The sequence below is a fragment of the Mustela putorius genome, unplaced genomic scaffold (assembly GCF_011764305.1).
Source record: "Mustela putorius furo isolate JIRA1106 unplaced genomic scaffold, ASM1176430v1.1 tig00000224_pilon_pilon_pilon, whole genome shotgun sequence".
In the NCBI taxonomy this organism is placed as follows: Eukaryota; Metazoa; Chordata; class Mammalia; order Carnivora; family Mustelidae; genus Mustela; species Mustela putorius.
In genome coordinates, this window is record NW_025421321.1 from 28,064,681 (window position 1) to 28,085,000 (window position 20,320).

Sequence of the window (20,320 nt, forward strand, 5' to 3'; positions counted from 1 at the left end):
TGGAAAAGGGGCTAATTTATTTAAATTATCCCTCTAAGTGTCAAGCCCCACACTTTCTGGAAGGGTCTGACAACTGTGGGTTAAAGAAAGTTTTCTCAAATTTATAAATAAATTAGTGACGGTGGAAAGTTAACCTGGGAAATCAGAGTAACAGAAAAGTAATCGCCATTGATGTTGATGCAGATGTGGGAAAATACAGTTTTCTGCTATTAAGCTTTTAAATGTCAGCAAATGGCAGTTTAGTAGATCATTTGCTAATAATGATTAAATTTCTCATTAAAATGTTTCCTTCATTATTCTTCAGGTAGAAATGTGTAATTCAATGATTGTTACATCAATTACACTTAAAAAGCTCATTAAAATACTGAAATATTATCTCTCGTAGTTGGAGTACTTTAAGAGTACTGTACTAATTATAAAAGAAATAAACTCTTATAATAGCACCATTTGAACCGATGCCTTATAAATTCTTAATGTAAAGCTAACATGTAAAGTTTAAATCAAATATATAGATCCAATAAAACAAAATCTTTTTAATCTTGTTTTACCTTCAAAAGGACTCTGATTATTGTAATTAAATAATGCATGATATAATAAAGATCTAGAGTGTGTGATTATTTCATTGGCAATTGAATATTGGTGCTTTTTATTTATGCAAGCAATGTATTACAGGCAATATGCATCAAGCATTAAAATATTGATACAATTACACCTAGCTTGCCTAACCAATAAAAAAAATCTGTGACAAGACTCTGCTGATGATACGAGGACAGTTTGAAATCCTTTTTAAATTTTAATAGTCTGATGTGCTGGGTTATGCTAATTTTGCTAAGAAATAATGCCTCCAAGATTCACTGTTGTGCTTTTTATTCCTGCGAGCGAACAAATCCAGCTTTGCTCAGCATGGCTAACAAGTAGAGTTTGCTTCTGTATGCATTTGACCATTCTTTTTTTGAGAAAGATAAAAAGAACAGTAAGGTTGCAGTTAGTTTGTTTGTTTTTAAGGGTATTCATTCATATTATAAAGACCTTCTCTAATTTTCTCATTTACTAAGTTTCGCAGTTCCTTTTAAAACATTCAAATGCTTTTTATTCTTAAGTCCTTTCTCAACGGAGCAAAGGGTTAGGGAAGTTTTCCTTGTAGCTGTTCTATTATTAAAGCCTTGGCAAGTGACTACGTGGGGCTCTGAGTCTGCCCCAGAAGTCCTCCATGAAAGCAATAGATGACAGAATTTTTCTGCCATGTGCACACCTGGGGTTCAGTGTTACATAGCTGACCCATTTTCTCACCTGTACAAATGGACCCAAAATGCCTTTGTTGTTCTGTGTGTACAGGAGTAATTTAATACATAATTGTTGACTTAAAAACACAGCAACAGAAACAGACTTTCTGCTCATTTGGCTGCTGAAATGTTTGTATGATTCGGCGGACTCTTTGCTTTTAAAATATTTTTAGACCCTTACCCTGGCTAGAGAGGGAAGGTGTTTTCTATTTTCCCACCTGGCGGCAGTGTTAATATGGAAGGATGCAGAGATTCTAATACAGTAGCTGTGCAAGAAGCAACAACAATAAGAAAAAGAAATCACCTAGTTCAACCTGCGTCTTCTACAGTGGAGGCGCCTGACACCCTAAGAGGTGAAGAGGTTGTATGGGAGGTCCATCTTTTGACCAGTCTCAGATCAGAGCAGGATCTGGTGGAATTACCGTCATACTGTTGTTGTCTCAACCTTCTCCTCGGTGATGGTTATCTGGGAGATCGGTTGGAAAACACCCAGTCCCGAAGCAAAAGCTGCCTGGTATCTTTGCTTCCCAAAGAGGTCCTGGGTGTAATCTGGAGCTCAGAAAGAAATAAGAATTGTTGAGACTGTAATCAGAGTGTATACACTGTAGTAATTTAATTGCCTTTGAAGACCCCAGGGTTGTACTCTGGAGCCAATAACCGTGTAAATTCCAACTTCACCTTTCCTTGCGGTGACTGTAGTTCCCCTCTTAGCAATGTCAAGTGTATTTTCTCCCTCTTTTCCTATATGAATAAGTAGCAATGGCTGGTGATGATACAGCACAGTTGATCATCATGAATGTCTATAGGATGTCATATTTATGCTCTTCTGTTTAGCTTAAATCTTGCTCGGGTTCTAATAGCAAACAGTCCAGTTACAATGGGCTAGCGTTGCAAAGCATCTGCTCAATTCAGATAAATAAGACCAATGTGTTTGAAGGGCAAAGTTTCAATACAAGTGGCCTGCCATTTCATTTGGAGATGCAATTCTTACGCAGCATAAATAACAAAAGGGAAAGGGATCATTTGCTAATTGATTAATTATCTTGTAAATGAATTACAAACCTGTGGAGTGCTAGCTAGGTGTGTGCAGAAGACCCCGCTGCTTTCTTTTCTCCTTTGAGTTGATGAGTCCATGTGATGGCGAGGCTCTGTACACACAAAGCTGGCATCTGTTACACCAGTCTGGAGGCCGCGTGCCCTGATGTGCTTGCCGTTTGTCAGGACGTGAAAACCACTCCTGGTGGAATGCCGGAATCTGTGCGTGCACGTTGGCGTGCCTAAGCTTACAAAAAGAAATGAAAATTAAATTTCCAAATTGCTCCAGTGACTTAACAGTTGAGTTGGGACGGCCGACAGTTCTTTTCTGCCTTTATTTTTGCATTCTATAAATGGCAGAGTTGTTCTGAATAACAATCTTTTGTGGACTAAAAGCGCCAAGGATTAAAGATCAGGGAAAAGAGTGTTCGCGACGGTGCAAAAGCTGGGGGTTGCGGTGCCTTGATAACCACCGAAGAGCCGATAATTAACATTCCTGCTTCCTAGGCGAAAGGGCAATTGGTCTTCCAAAGGCATAGCCTACTGCTCTGTTTCTCTCCCTGTATGAAAGTAGCTGATTTAGTCAGAAAGGTGACAGTTAAGGCTCTTTGCTGGCGGAGTTTTTGCATCTTCCCAGTGCCTCGTTTCCCCGACTTTACCACAGAGGCTGTCCATCATGGTTGTTATGTATGCAGGCTGAGTGAGCCCGCAGGGGATCCTAGTTATTTACACTCTTTTTCAAGCTTCGAAGCTGTTATAATCATTCGCTGTCAACTTTGTGCTGACACTGAATTTTACTTTGTGTTTTTTATGCTCGGTTTGGGTCTAAAATACTGGCATCCATACCCTACACTGTAATTCCATGGGTGACTGAGCTGACCAGCCGTATCCTGTGTTGCTGACAGCGCCCCGGAATCCTGCTCCATATGGAAATTTCAGAATTTGTTGATTGTGGACAATAAACAGAGTCCTCCGGCTTTTGTGCTTTTATCCTGGTGGTGGCCCTCAAGAATAAACCGACCAGCCCTCTTTCATCCCAGTGCATTTTCATCTTTAAGAACATGTGAGTATCAGTTTCACTGGCCCCCGAGTTGTAACGATGGAGCAGGCAAACTTTCCTTTTGCAAAACCCCCGTGTGGTTTTCAGGCAGTACTCTTTCCTCCGGACCCCTGTTAAAAGGAGAATGTTTGCCATCTACCCTCGTGGTTGCCCCCCCCCCCATTCCTTTTGGCCTTGAGTGGGTCAAAATACGTGCTGGAAATGCATTCATGATTCAGATCAAAATAGAAGTGTTGTTCTAGGTGCCATGAATGACAAGGGACAGATTATAAAGACCCCGGGTAAGGCCACTGGAGGGATGAGAGTGATATGCTTTTAGACTTCATCAAGGGGCATTTGCATGCTCAGCCCTCAACGCCCTGCGTCCTAATCAGGCAGGGAATAAACAACTTCCTTTCGCTTGTGAACAACATTCTTTCCATTAAGCCCAGGGCCCGAAACCTTTAATGACAGGGCAGGGAAAATGATTTCTCCAGGTTTAAAATGTACTGTTTCCATGCACCGTCCCCATCACCAGTATGAAAATTTCATGGACGTCCGGGCCCAAAGGGAGTGAGCCACCAAATGATATGACCCTATTCTTAACTGGACTTGAAATAAAGCTGGTCAAGGAGCTTGTGTGCTTGGCCAATGTAATAAAGTAGACAAATAATTACCGAGCAAATCAAACACACTTACACCTCAGATGATTTTGAAATATTATCTATAATCGGGCACTTCTGTGCTAGGAGGAAAGGTTAATAAAGTAATTTAAAAAAGATTGTGTGGAGTATTATAGAATCAGAAGAGGACTGGCGATCATAATTGTTAATCTCCTAAAACACCAGTTCTGCATTGCACAAAGCAGATATTTTAGCACATATTCTTATTGTGCGTTCCACTTATTACTATATTAGCTTGCTTAATTATCCTTTATAAAAATCTTACTTTAGATTTTTTTTTTGGTGTTAAAAAAGTTGATATGATTATTCCAGCAGACCAGCAATGCATATGTCAAGCTTGATGTGTAGATGCGTAGAGACGAGAAATATCTTTGCGAATTAATTATCTTTATGTATGTCACGTGGGAGAGCAGTACTGGGATGGGCACCCAGTGTTTATATATTAGCAACCCTTTTCTTCCCTCTGTCATTGCTATAGATAGATAGGGAATGACACAAATTTTGCAGCTGGAATTGTGGGAATAAAGAAAGGTAAGTCTAAGCTAATTGCTGCTAGTTCAACAGTCTTGAGATAGAGTGGAGGTGTATGATTGTGGGATTTATCTTCAGGAAGATCTGTTTATGTAAAAAAAAATCTGTACTTATTAGAAGTCTCATAAAAAAAAAAAAGTACCTTTTAGTCATTCTTTCTTTCTTCTACTGAAGAATTGATTTGGTATAGAAGGAAAAAAGGGAGAGGGGGGCACCAGAAGATACAAGTCCCACCTCCACCACTAACTAACTAATTGTATTCCAGGGCAGACTGGTTTCTATAAGCTAGGAATAACAGAAAGATCTGCCTCATTGGACTTTCAGAGGATATAGGAAAGAACTATGTAAACTGAAGAGCACCTGCTAAAAATGTTGCTTATTATGCTTCTTTTACCAAATTTACCCATCATAGGCTTCATATTTCTCATTTAGGAGTATTTAAAATATTTAATGTATAGTTCTGCAACTATTTTTCACTTTAAATTAAGCTCACACTGGTTAAAAATATGGGTTTTTTTAAAATGTTTTCCTGTGCAAATAATTTGCACTTTAAATTATTGACCTCTGTTGGCCCTGCTGCCTCTTCTGGGTAACCTTATACTTTTCTCCTTCCGCTTCCAACATCTCAACCAGGTGATGTGCCACTCCTATGCTTTCACATCCGGTTTGTCCTTAACCTCCGTGCACTCACGCTTCTGTGCATGCCACACCACTGACACCGATCTGTTAGTCCACAGTGGCCAGTGATCCTTTGACTGTCTGCAGTGGGCAACTCTTGGCCTCTGACACAGCGAGCTGCCAGTCCCCTTCCTTCTTCTCCTTGCTGGAGACAACGCTCCACAGGCTCAGCCTGAGCCCCTGGCTCTTCTCTCTTCCCCGCCTGGTGCCTTCAGAGACTCTGTCCATTCTCGCAGCTTCAAAGATAGCCTCGCTGCTACTTACGCCGCCCACATCTCCCTTTCAAGCCTCCAACCCCAATCCCTCATAAGAACATAAACAAACACCATTCTGGCTGCAGCTGTGCAGAGCTCTCAATGAACAGGAGCTACTGTAGCTGTCAGAGTGACCAGATTTGAGGAAGCTTTATTTTAGAGGCAGGTGAATTAGGGTCTTAATTCCTGCAGACTGAAGCAATTGTGAAGTTGCTCATTTTATGTGATTTTGGTGTAGAAACAAGCAGACGTGGTGAAATGGCAGAGCCTTGTGCTAGAACCCTCTACTGAACATTGTTTCTCATAGCTGTGGGGGTTTGGAAGGAGCCTTCCATTCCCATCAACCACTTGCAGGCGTGGTTTGAGGACTCGGAGGTGTGGCAAGGTAGGGGATACCCTGACAGCACTAAGGACTTTTTGAATGACTGAGCTGACGTGTCTATTAGTTGCTTTGTGGATTAAGATATTCCTTTTCTCTGGCAGCAAATTACAGCTCTTAGAACTCTTGGCAGTAATGTTGGCAGGACTCCAATAAGCCAGCCGTTTTTGAGGACTTTGACCCAGGCCAACATGGTCTATGCTTTCAATTAAAAAAAAAAAATCAAAAAGTGAAAAAAAAAAAAACCGGAGTATAAAAATCACAACACATCATGACTCTCAGGTGGCATCACACCCACGAAATTTTGTGGCAGTGTTCCACCTGTCTCCTGAGAGATGAGAACCTTGTCTAGTGCTGTCTTTCATCACTGTGAAAAAAAGTTCAAGTCAGGACCACAGATGTCTAATATGTGTCATTGGAAGCATGGCTTTTCTCTGAACTTGGCAGCTGAAATGAGTTGACTCCAACCTTCTTCTGGGATCAATACCAAGTCCCTATGGAGAGCCGAATGGCTTTCTCCGGGAAAACTCATGGACCCAGGGTAGGATTAGGGGGTGGCAGGTGTCGAGGGAGGATGGGAGGATTATGTTTGTGGAGGAAAATCAAGGGAGCAGGAAGATCTATCTCCTCTGCTCATTTTTTGGAGCTCAACTGCCACCACTTCACGTGGCCTACTGCGGTAATCAGCGCTTCCGGATCTAATGCTGCTGCTCTGTCTGGCTGCCGCAGTAGGACGTGAAGCTTCCGATGGAATTTGCTAAATGATTAGCTAGTTGGTCAGAATAGAAAACTAACGGACATTATTTTTTTTTCGGTAGTGTTTTCTTTTGACCAGGTTTCCAAAGAAAAGCTTCTAAGTTCAGTGTCGTTCTGTCTGCATGATCGATTTCTAGAGTAAAGGAGACAGGTAGCACATGATTTCAAATATGTAAATATTAGCCATATGTAATGCTGGCCAACAATTTATTAGTGGCATTGAATTTGTTGATATCAGCTCTGCTGTGCTGATCCCTCCCTCTCTCCTGCCTTCCTCCATTTCTTCCTTCTCTCCTTCTTTTCTACTTTCCTTTCTTTTATCTTCCTTCCTTCTTTCTATCCTTCTTCCCTTTCTTGGTTATGGTATGGATCTCTTATATTTATTATCATTAACCTAAAGTGATTTGTTGTGTTTCCTTGCTTGTAATACCAACATTAGCCATTGCATTGTTCAATTTTTCTTGTCTTTATATTTCTACACAAGGTTAGAGTTTTCCTGCAACCTCTGGAGATGTAAAGATACAAAGAGTAAAGCAAAACAAAACAAAGCAAAAAAAAAGAATAACTGGTATGTCTTTATATAAGTAAGGTCAGAGCACATCAACAGATGACATTTTTTTAAAACAAGGTAACAGAATTTCATACTATGAGTACCAGAGATCCAATACACAGAACAGGTTAGAGAAGTAATATAGTCATAGTAATTACTTTCATCTGGCAAAATATTTCAGTCAGCAATGACTAGCAATAAAATAAAATGATCACCTTTAGTGTATCTATTACAAAAACAATTGCCTAAAATAAGAGTGGTTTAAAATGCCTGGTGGAATATAAAGCTTCCATACAGGAGACTTTCTCTCTCTCTCTCTCCCCCCACCTTCCCTCTCTGTCTCTCTCTGTCTCTCTTTCTCTCTCTCTCTCTCTCTCTCTCACACACACACACACACACACACACACGTTCCTTATAGTCCACAGACTATATTAACAGCAATCTACCTGAAATGTATGGCTGTTTTTTTTTCCCCAGAAAAAAAAATACTCCAATTAAGGATTTATAAATAAACACTGTACTATTATAACTACTGTCCTTTTAAAAATGAATTTTCTTTTAGCTTTTAAGGTTTATAGAAATCACTTATCTGCTCCTTAAAAGATTCCTATTCTTTTTTTCTTCTCTTTTTTTATAAATATAGTGAATGTGAAACATCATTAATCCAGTCGTAATATCATCTGATAGTAGCTAATCCCTTCTTAGGCACAGCTTTTCTCGGGCCTTTGGAATATAGAAATGTGCTTTTACTGTCAGGCATTTTATTTAAGCATCAATCTATTCTTAATGCTTAATTGTCTTTTGTGAAAGACCACCAAGCAAAATGAACAGTGTCTTCAAAGTTCCTTCCCTGGGAGTCCTGTGACATTCTCCAGCCCGCTGTTTTGTATGCTAAGGTCATGGATCAAGGGCAGCTCTGTGCCTGTGGTTTGGACTTGGCTGTGGGCTCCAGCAGGATGATGCAACCCGCGCTGATCCTAATCGGTCAGAAGAAGTCTATTAAGTTTGAGCCCTTAAGCTGTCTCAGCCAAATCAGGGATACCAAAGTTACATTTGTTTTTGTGATGACCATTCATTTTGGTCAAATGAAGAAATTGCTCGTATGTATTTTGTGGCTTCAGGGGCAAAATCTGTGAATGTCACGTATCTTTTAGCCTCCCTGCTTTCACGGAGATATTATTGAGAAGACGCTTATGAAAAAAAAATCATTTTTATTGCAGCTGTTTATAAGTCACCTTGATCATAAAGGAAAAAAGGCAAAAGAAAGGTAATAAGAGGCTCAGTTTCTTTCTCTTGCTGAATAGCAAAGTTGCGAAGGCCTGTGAGGTCTGGGGGACCGAGTACATGTGGCCAGGCTGGAGCTGCCCGTGACACTGAGTTAACAGCCAGGATCAGGCTTGGGACCTTCATCTGGAAACTCTTCATGCTTTTTCAAACGCTGTGGTGTAGCCGAATCAGAAAATATCTGGATCTTTTCTCTTAGCCCAAGTTTATAGCCATGTATTCAGTTTTTCTCAGCTACGAAAGATTTTCGGTTTGAGATCTCTGTGGCTGGGGTTGTTAGTATCCTGACCCATAGCAGCCAAAAAGGAGGAATTCATTTTTCTTTCCATTACCTTCTTTAAAATTGTTGAATTTTTAGTCAGCCAATGGAAGTGTTTCCTTGTAATATATATGTTCATCTGAACTCACTTTCTAGCAAAACAAATGGAAAATAGAAGGAATGTGTGTGGTGTTGCATTGTCTCCTAGTAGCAGGATAGTAGAGGAATGTCCTTGGCAGAGAAGAGTTTAGGTGTTTCATTTCACAGATGGGAAAACTGGGGCTTGAAAGAGTAAATGCCTTGTCCAGACAATTGACAGCAGAGAAATTGCTAGAATTTATTTTAACTCTTGTAAAACTGTTGTGTTGGGTTTTCCCCCCCATCAGCATCAGCAAAAGCTGTCACCATCTATAGTAACAAAATTCTTCTTAATATTTATTATTCTAATAATAAGAAGATATATACAATAATAGTTATTTTGTGGCTGTAAGGTCAAGCCAATTTGGATCAGAGCACAGCTTGGACCCCAGTAGAAGTTCTTCAACTTTTCTGAGCCTCAGTTTGTTGACTTGTAAAGTGGTCAAGGCAACGATTCATATTTTAGAAATCTGTTGTAAAAATGCATACAGAGTAGTTCTGTACTAGGTGCAGAATATCATAATTGCCCTATATGTGATGATTAACTCTGCAGTTTACTGACAACCTCCCCGATATCAAGGGGAAGAAAATTCTACTGTTCCACTAAGGAAAAGAAAGCACGTGTGAGTATGATATAGAAAATAATACATTTTCTAAGATTGCATTGTGAGAACTGAAAAAGTATAAAAATTACGGTATTTCAAATTGGCATACTATTATGTTGCAGTACTGCTAGCAGATAGATATAAAAATAAAGTACAGATGTATCTCTTTTTAGTAAAATCTGATCTATGGAAATCTAGACTTAGAGAAAGATTGGTTATAGGGTCATTATTTGCTTTACAAAGCTATTTGGCATAAGGTTCCTTTTTAAGGGAAGTTCCCTCATATCTTCAATGTAATATTTCATTTACTGAAAAAAACCCACACAGCTTTGCAAGAACTCATTTCATGCATAAATTGAAGCACATCTGTTGAATGTATAGAGGAAAAATTGGAGTAGAAAAGAGGAGAACATTAAAAGTTAGGAATAAGTCAGATAAGAACACATAAGAAAAATAAAGCAGTAAGGGAACATGATGTACTGAAACTTCATATTTTGTAATTAGGACTTGTTAATAATACACATTCATAAAGTTCCTATTCTGTGCCTATTGTGGTATCTCTGTGTGTGTGTGAGAGAGAGAGAGAGAGAGCAAGAGAGAGAGAATTGGAGCCTGCTATCACCTCTGTGTTTGGCTTTCCATTTCGCTGTGAACTGACTCCTCCCAAGTTCTCCAGACTTTGGCACATGCACCTAAACCCCATTGATTTTGCATGTCCTTCCTGCCTAAGATTTTGTCCTCAACAGTCTGGCAACCTCTGTGGCTAACATCTGTATCTCTCTCTTAGGCTAGGCTTCCCCTTCACTGGAAGATTTTCTGAATGGCATTTCATCTCTAGAACACTCAGGAACCCTACCCTTTGCTGGACATGGGCCTACCCTCTTGACTTAGATGGTTTTTGTTGTAGGGTGTAACCGAGCACAGGCTTTGGAATCCAGTGGACCCAACTTTGAATTCTGGCTCCATATCTGACATGAGGTTTGACTTGGAGCTTGTTGACTGATCTCTCTGGGTTTTGGCCTTGTTCATCAATATTCTTGGGAAAATCAAAGCTACCTCATATAATTTCTGAGGAGATTTGATAAAATGTAAAGCCATTAGCATAGGGCCTAGAAAAAAGATGGGGTATAACCAATGTTTGTATCCTTTTTTCTATTTCACACTGCATTATAACTGCTGACTTACTCCTCTGTTTCTCCATTAAACTACAAGCTACTTAAAGGAAAGTATTGGACCTCACCCAGCTCATGTTGCCAGAGCCCACCTGATTCATACAAAATGGGCACCAAACATGTATTTATGGAATCTAATTGAGACAAACACAATGGCGTATATATTCATGGAATACGGCAGGTCCTAGAGAAAAGCTATGCACAAAGAGAAGAGAAAGAACAAAGGGGTAAAATAAAGTCCAGAGGGCACATATAACTAGAGAACCCTCCAGGTTGCCCCCAATTAATTAGCAAGTATTCTTTGAGAACATTTGTTGCACCAGTTTTGAGTCACTCTAATTACACGGACTTTTTTTTTTTTCCCCAGTCTAATATGTTATGCAGTAATGTGTTAAATGTCTTGATAAAACTGAGGGCTATTCCCCCCAATCTATTTGGTTAATCATTCTATAAAACATAAAAGAACCCCCCCCCCCCAAAAAAACTAGGGAAAGGAAGAAAGGGAGTGAGGTTGATAAGGATGAGGGAGGAAGGTGGGGCGGGTGGGGGAAGAAGACATTCATGTGATCTGGAGTGAATTTCTGCCAATTTAAGGTTATTGCTACTTCTTTCTCTAAGCATAAACAACTCATGCCTGTGACAATCTGTTCTAGAATTTTGCTAGAGATATGTTCTGGACATTTTTCTGTTTTTGCTAATTAGGTTTTTCCTTGTTTCGGCCACACTAATGCCTGGTCATCTATGATTCGACCATGATTCTAAAACAAAAACAAAAACAACAACAAAAAACCCCCCAGTGATTGGGTTTTCCTAATCACATCTGGACCCTTTTTTAGATTCTTTTAGTAACCTGGGAGATAATTTGTCTGGCCTGGAGCCTTGAACTCATTTGAAGCAACCAGGCTATATTTTAGTGTGTCTTGACTTATCTTGCGTCCCAGTTCACTCTTAACTGTTTGCTCTGCCCTCTCCAGTTTGAAGATCATTCTTCGTGATAGAGACAACAAAATCAAAATAGGAGTTGAATAGTTCCGTTTTCCCTGTGACATCTGTTAACATTTTGCTGTGTGCCCCAATCAATGTACCTATCCCTTTGTTCTTCTTTACAAACAGAGCTGAAAATAGCTTTCTGTTGTCCTTGGCAGTTTTTCAACCTATAGCCAAGCGTTAGCCCTCCTGACAACATTCTTAAGGTACTTTTTCTATTGGCTCCTCCTCGTGTTTTTAGCCTTCCGTTTGGGGTCTGTGTCCCTTTATATCCTGCATTCAGTAGCTTTAAGGAGGGGAAAACAATGCTCTTTTCATGTTATATTATCTTGGGATAATCTTTGGAATAATAGTGATTATTTTGTCAGAATTTTGAAAATAGGTTTATTTTCCCTTTAAAATGCTGCAGCCATAGGGGCGCCTGGGTGGCTCAGTGGGTTGAGCCGCTGCCTTCGGCTCGGGTCATGATCTCAGGGTCCTGGGATTGAGTCCCGCATCGGGCTCTCTGCTCAGCAGGGAGCCTGCTTCCTCCTCTCTCTCTCTCTGCCTGTCTCTCTGCCTACTTGTGATCTCTCTCTGTCAAATAAATAAATAAAATCTTAAAAAAAAATAAAAAATAAAATAAAATGCTGCAGCCATAGAATTACGTCTACATTTTTTCTATTTTGATCCCTGCTTTCCTAAATTCTAAGATAAATACCTATGTCCAGAAATATTTTTCTATGAACATGGCTCCATGACTCTAAGTTGACATGTTACTTCCCTTTAAGTTCCCCATCACTTTTAGCTCATCAAATGAAACTTCTCCCTTGGTCAAAATAAATTCAAAATAAAAATTCTCCAGATTGATCTCTCATCTTTCTCAGGGATGCAATTGACAGAAGGCAAACCAAAAACTTACCAGAAGGTCTTCATTTAGAATAATTTTTTGGCAACTCTGTGGGAGAAAAGTTTCCCGTCATTAATTTAACTTACCTCTGTATTAGTTTTGTAATCTGTGTTAGGAAGGTATGGGACTGTCAATTTACTTCTGACATCATAAAGACTCTGAGTTTCCCCTTCTTTTAATCTCACTGAAATGTATTCTATCATTGTTCCTCATTAGACCATTCATAATAGTCTCATTAGAATATTCATTCTTCCCCAATAGAAAGTACTGAAGCCACATCCACGTTACAAACTCTCTTTTGGGGGCCAATTATACCGATTCAGAATGTGACTCAGAAAGCAGTGCCAGTCTGTGAGCTGTTTATTATTGGTTTGCAAAAAGATAAGTACAGAACGGAAAGTAATTCTGTTGTAACTTTTAAAGTAATTTTAACAAAAATAACTTTATGTATGTTGAATTTAATAAAAATCAAGGCTTGAATTTTGTCTTTTTAAAATTTTTCTTTTTCTAGTAATTGATTTTTTTTAAAAGATTTTATTTTATCTATTTGACAGAGAGAGATCACAAGTAGACAGAGAGAGAGAGAGGAGGAAGCAGGCTCCCCGCTGAGCACAGAGCCCGATGCGGGACTCGATCCCAGGACCCTGAGATCATGACCCGAGCCGAAGGCAGCGGCCCAACCCACTGAGCCACCCAGGCACCCCTAGTAATTGATTTTTATTGCATTCTACAACTGTATTGATTTAGAACAGGTTAGAAAGAAAGAAGCTGGTGAAGGCCCTTAGATGATCTGGGAGCCCCTCCTAAGCATGAGGCCCACATCTCACAAAGACATGATGTAGATCTAGGGTCGTACCTAGATTTTTGTATTAAAGTTACACATTCAGTGTAATATTCTTAGTCTCTTGTTTTATATGAATACACAGAACAAATACATTGTATCTGCCCAACTTTGCTATTGCTTTCTTCTGAAAAATCCTGATGGACTCACGTACAACTTAATGTCTTTAAATCACATCTCTTGATTTAGCTTAATACAAAGTTTTAAAGCTTTATTCAGTTTTGGCCCTTTTGGATTCAAATTTTAGCACAGTTTTCTCGGCCATGATATTGTATTGCTCCAATCTCAAAGGACTACTTCCTGTGCAGAAGACCCTCTTTTTACCATCAGGAAATATAGGAAAAAGAAATCCTCCTTTGGACTACCTAGTAATTTCTCCAAATCCCTTGAGGTTCTCAACTAAAATTGGAGACAGATGCCTCTACCACCTGTATTCTCATGTCCTCCAGCTTCTTGCTTACATCTTCACAGCCGTAGATGAACAGTGACCATAGCTCTTAGAGACAGCACTGATCATCGCATGTAATCACAGAGCAGAGTGGGATCTTTACATACATTTTTGCATTTACAACCCAGGAAAATAATTCTTGTCACATGTGGTCCAAACATGAGCCCCTGAACTCTTTTATAGAGAGCTAACTACTCTCTCCCCGCCCCTCCACCTCTGCCTCTTGGAGAAGTTGATAAAACTCTTCCAGTGGAACTGTCCTGAGAATTCTCCTCATTCTGTGTGTAAGGGGAGGGAGACAGCACTCTACACTCATTATCCAGGGAAGTAGCTCCATCTATAGTAAGAAACCCCACCAGTCCAAACTTTCTTCTTTTTACCCTCTTCACACCAGATTCAGATTTTCCTGACGCCTCAGAAATACTTTTTTCTTCTTTCTTGTTGGATTCTATTTCATTTAAAAGATATTTCTAGAACCTTTATCTTCTTTAATAAGCTGGAACCATAGGCTGGCATTCTTCACAACAGAAGTCCGTGCTACCTTACAGAATGCATACTCCTGAGGGCTTGGGACAGAGGAAAAACAAAGAAGTATCCAGCAGGAGCCCCTGTGGTCCTAACTCCCAGGCATCAACACACATTGCTCCCTGTCATAGGTCCCCTTAGAAAACATCTGTTTTTTATTCCTCATGACAGTGAGGCTTCTACTACAGGATTATATGTGGCGGTGGTGGCGGTGAAATGGGGGTACTGAGTAATGCTGCCACTAACCAGGGTGCCCCATGGGTTCGAGAGGCATGTTGCATAGAATACAACATCTGAACAGGAAACAGGAAATCATGCTCTTCTCCACATCTTCCCCTAGAAACTCATCTCATCCTTTCCTCATTTTGTATCTTATGCTTTTCTGTTTCCTAGAACCAAAGGACAGGCCAAGGCAGTTTGTGTTTCAACTCAGCTACATGATGACAAATTTGTTTTCTGTGGATAGGCTTGGAACCAAACTGTTACTTAAGTATTGTTTCTGTGGAAAAATTAATTACAAATTCTAAAGCTATTTACCAATTAGCTTTGGGAATTAAATACATTTGTCACTTGGAAGCTGACTCTGTAAGGTCCATTTGAGTAAATACATACAAAAGTATATGTGTGTACGAGAATGCTGGATTTTAAGCTGGTTGTTAGATCTAGTATAAGACATATTTGTATTACGTTGTCAAAGCAAAAAAAATTTAAAAGCTTGACATGATCAACACAGAATCTGTAAAATTCTAAAAATTTTTTAAAAGCTAAAACATGTATCTTTATGTAGACCTTGATTTAGACCTCTATTCTTTTTTTTTTTTTTAAGATTTTATTTATTTATTTGACAGAGAGAAATCACAAGTAGATGGAGAGGCAAGCAGAGAGAGAGAGAAAGGGAAGCAGGCTCCCTGCCGAGCAGGGAGCCACCCAGGCGCCCCATAGACCTCTGTTCTTAAGAATGAAATTTTAAGAGAAGTGTGATTATAGTAGACGGTGCTTTCATGCGATCACTTATTTGAAACAATATGCTTCTCTTTCCAAAAATATTTTGCTTTAGCTTTAACATTTAGTTTAAAATTTAATTGCAATAGAAAATTGAAAATGCCATGTCTGCAATTTTAGAAGTAAGGATGGGGGGGAAGTTCATAATGCAATAAAAATATTATTGAAAAAATTTATGATACCCCTTAAAAAGGCTTTAGATATTTTAGCTTTCATTTGATTTTTTTAAATAAAATCCCCCACCTAATGCGTGTGTGTGTTTGGATATGTATTCTCCAACAGAATTAATACGGTCAAAGTGACAAAACAAGGCCAATGCTTGTTCCATAGAATTGTTTCTGGAACAAAGCAAGTAAATACTTTATTACAACCAGTAAAATTTAACTTGATTATGTGAAGACTAATTATAGTAACTTCTATGACTTAAAAGCACAGTTTTCCCCCTATTCCAGTAATTAGAGGGATATTAATATCAGTAATGTTTTAATACTTGCGAGTCGGAATTGGTAACGTACCATCACTCTACCCACAATTTAGCACAAGCCAAAATGATGGTAAGAGAGACCTTACGGTATACAGTTGTCAAAATGTATCTGGAAGCTCTAGAGGAATATGAGAAGAACTGACAACAGGTGAAATAAAGGAACTCTCAGACTTCTGAGTTCAGGAGGATTCAGCAGAGTTTCCTATAGTGTCACTTGGGAGTTTAAAACCCTAACATATTACATAAGTGCTTCCTGCAGTTAGAGTAGCAACTACAGGTGGAACAGATTTAAAACTGCTAACCAGGTTGTTTGTATCTACTTCCCATGAGGCTCCTGAGGCCACAGAGACAAGGAAATGGCCTGCATTTTACCTTAGCAGTGGCACCTTATTAGGTGCCCCATGTCACTCCCTTAAAATCACAGACATGCCACCCAATTAAAATTGTACCCTGTGGAAACCAAGGGAGCCCAGCCCAGGTGCTCCAAGGCACACGGTGTATACTCAGAGACACTGCAGGCCTGCTTACCGCTTAACCACAAGATGCCTACTCTGACCCCCTGGAAAGAAACGCGTCTTACGCGTATATGCTCTGCAGCTCCCACTGCTCTTCCAGGAGACTTGCTATTTTAAACGGAGACTCTTTCTCTATGGACAGGAAGAATTGATGCCCGGCCAGCGAGGAGGTGGAGAGCAAACTTTGGTGTCCGTCACATTTTAGTGCAGGGAGGTGCTCTGTCCTAAAGGTGCCAGGAAGAGAGAACTGCCAAGTAAAGAAAATTTACGGAATGTGTTTCCAAAAGGGAAGAATAATCTGATATATTTTTTAAGAATCTCAGAAAAATAACTTGCCTCGATTTTTTTTAACTTTTCTCTGTTCTAGTACAAAGAAATGCAAATGTAAAAATACCTACTAGTCTTAGAATGCTTTCTATATAACTTTTTTCTATTTAATCATGTTTTCAATTATAATTGTTTTCTGTGCTTCTCTCGATTTATATGTCTGCCTGCATCACACCTCTAGATGGCTGATTTGTTAGTTTTTCCCCTTCTCCAGCTCTCTCCCTCCCCAGGAGCTGCATTATTTAGGGGCCAATGGATACTTCCCCTACAACGGCTCACTTGGGGTAACACAGCCCCCACCTCCCAGACTTTATAACCTAGGAATAAAGGTAAAGGTTCAAATTTCCTTTTGAAAGCCAGTAGCAGAGTGGCTTTTACTTCCGGTTGTAGGCGCGCTCTGGCTTTGGAGAGCGAGCAAGAGCCTTTCCATCCCGCCTTACCACAATGCGCTCCGTCATTTTCTGCTACCACTGACTTGACCACAGCCATCCCCGGACTTTGTGAGTTTGCCCAGACATTCCCGGGGGTAACATGGAAGTATGAACATTTTGCCTACTCTAGGATTTCAGAAAACAGGCTAGACCAAAAAAAAAAAAAAAAAAAAAAAAAACCGAAGTGAACGAAGCCAGATAAAATCAAGGCACCCCATTTCAGATTGTATTCCCGCTCGTGTCTTCTCACGCCGCTCAGCCGGCCTCTCCTCTCTTTCCAAAGCAGCCTCAGCTCCAGTGCTCTGTGCCAACTTGGTCGGTGACGAGGTGAAAGGTTCCACCTCTGAGCAGGTAAAATATGTTTGTTAGGGAAGGACTGCTCCGAGGTAAGGATGACAACAATTAGCACATGCTACTCATTAACAAACGGAGATTAGAGCAGCCGAAATGGCAAGCTGCCATCAGTGTGATAGTTACGGGGCAGTTTAATTTCTAACGGATGTGAGCGCTGGATCAGTAACAATATTCGACAAAATGCCGCCTGCATTCTCTTATGGCTTTCATTACCAAATTGAAAATCTGTGTAGATTTCTGAAAATTACTTTTAAATGTAGCCAATCTCCTAGACTGCAAGGCTTGATTTGCTGGTGAGGGAGCCCTGCTGTGAGATTTTAATGAAAGATCATAGTGGCCCTCCAAGGCCGGCAAAGAGCTATAGGCCCTGGAAGACCCGAAATAATCTGTTTTACTTTTAATGGCAGCCATTTTATATTCATTAAGATCAAAATGCAGTTTTGCAGGCAAATTGCAAAGCTGTTCCACTCACAGCTTGAGAACCTGGAGGCCCTACAGCTTTTTATCTTGTTCATAAGCAAATATGCAGTTAATATCTTTTAATATGCTTTGATGCTTGGTACCTTATGGGTACATTGTACCGGAGGTTAGAGGACTGCATGTTTCCTTGGCACAGTCAGCCACCAACTAAAGCGGTAGTCCTTTTATTTCCATAATGGCAGAAGAAATGAGTCTCTCTCTCTCTCTTTTTATCCCCCACCCCATTTTTTTTTTTTAAATATGAGCTCAGCTCAAATAAATTGTAAAGCACTGTATAGTGTACATTCAGGGTCTCAGAGAAGGCGCAGTTTTTCACTGGAATCCATCTGTTGGTGGTTCATATTATTTAAATTTATACAGTCACATTATTTAAATGTAAACAGCCAAATAAGATAGGATCAAATCATTGGCATCTGGAAACTGTGCTCTCATCCTCTTTGATTGTGAGGTTGTCTGCATTAATAATGGAGTTCTAAAGACTGTGATTCCACCTGATATACTGTATGACCTTAACAGTTGTGATTTTATCAGGGTTTCACTGTAGTAGAAAATGAAGGTATTTTGCAGCTCATTTCCAGCAAAGCTAGTTTGCATTATCCTCTGTCCAGAGCAGGCCTGACTGTTTTGTGGCTTATAAAATATCAGCCCCCCTCCCCCACTGCCCCCTTTCTGCTGTGCAGCTGTACTTCCGGTCTAGAACCATGTTATACATTAAATTCCATCAGATTTCTTGTAGCAGGTAAATCGTACTGTGATGAATAGGAAGGAAGGAAGGAAGGAAGGAAAAGAAAACAAGAAAAGAGGAGGAGGGAGAACAGAGGAAGGAAGGAAGGAAGCAGGAGGAGGCATTTGGTTTTGTGAGGCAAAATCTTGGCCTCTCCCCAGTATAGAATCTATGTCTTCCAATTCAGCAATTTCCGTCTCATCTCTGAGACAAGAAATAAGGTTGGTGCAAGTGCATTTACTACTCAACCCATTACTTCATCTTAATTCTACCTTAAACAGTAGGTCAGTGTGGGACAAAATTGTCCAAAATCATAGAACTATTCAATTGTCTTCAAAGCAAAATTTAGGCGGAAATTTGGGGTAGATCTATTTCAAGTTGCCTAAAGATTTGGAGGCTACGTCAAGACAGGCTTTTGGTCCTTTACCCAAATTATTTTGGCTTTTGAATGTACTCAGAGTGTCAGGGTGTTAGAAGTAGGGTGGAAGTGAGAGCGCTGGAGCTGGTCCGGGGGTGGGAGCAAAGCCTTCCGTCTTTTTTCCCTGTAGAAGATGAGGGTGTTATGCATCCCTTTTTGACTTTCTAGCCATCTCAAAGAGTACTGTGGGGCCAGCTGCTTTAAGAATGAGAGTCAGTTCTTTTAACAAGTAAATACAATATTGTGCTGTCTCCAAAAAATAATGTGCATTAAGACAGCTCCATAGAAAGGCCAGCCTTTGTATCCCCTGCCCCGCCCAACCTTTGTACTTAACCGTACCCCACAGGCATATTATAATATTGGATGACATGTTTACAAGTCCTAACATCTTACTCTGTGCAACTGCAGAGCTGCTTTACAGGGCTCAAAAACTCAGGCTCTGACTGTCTGATGAGGGAATTTGATAACCCACTCTCTTTAGGTCTCAGGGCAAGGTGAAGGTGTCTGGCCTGCCAAGGCACAATTTAATGGGCTTCTGAAAACACTCAAAAGGCAGACATAAATGTGTGGATGGGCAGCCAGCCAGGGTGACCTGGGGATGGGGCCAGTTGATTTTAAGCAGGGTGAGGTTGGGAAGGAATGTTGCAGGCCAGAGCTGGCTGGGGGAGCTGGAGGGGCTCTCTGGAAGCCTGAGGGTTGACTGTAAAGGATTTACAGAGCTTGAACCCGACTCTGTAACTTAAGAGCTAAAGCATTCCCACCTGGCCAACTTTAAAAGGAAAATGGAAAATGTAAAGAACATATAATTAATTTCAATTACAAGCCTCACATATCTCAGGCCAGATAGGCACTATCTTCATTTCCTGTCAGTTCAGTGGGCTCCAATACAAAAGTCACGTATATTAAATTAAATTAAAACATAAAATTCCCTCTCACATATCTCTGTTTTCTATTCTTAATGTCTCTTGACATTTAGTCTTTGATATGGCTACTTATTTTTTTTTCCTGCGCAACGTATATACTTCAGATGTTGATTTCCTATCAGTCTTTTCCCCTTTATGTTGCATCGTGCAGCATCCTGGGACAATTAATTTACCAAGAACCTTTGGGAAGATGATCAGGGAGGGAAGGGGAGTTCACTTATACATGAAAGGTTTCGCCCAATGTCTGTTTATTACTTGGTTTCAGAATTGCCCCGTTCCGTTTTACAGTCATTTGTGATTGCCTGACTTTGGGTGTTTGAAAAAAC

General features: G+C 40.1%; 1 long non-coding RNA gene across 1 annotated transcript in view; it reads left to right on the forward strand.

The window, feature by feature from the left end:
• The window catches only part of LOC101687561, a 507,478-nt gene that overhangs the window by 431,429 nt on the left and 55,729 nt on the right, over positions 1–20,320 (forward strand). The window lies entirely within an intron of this gene.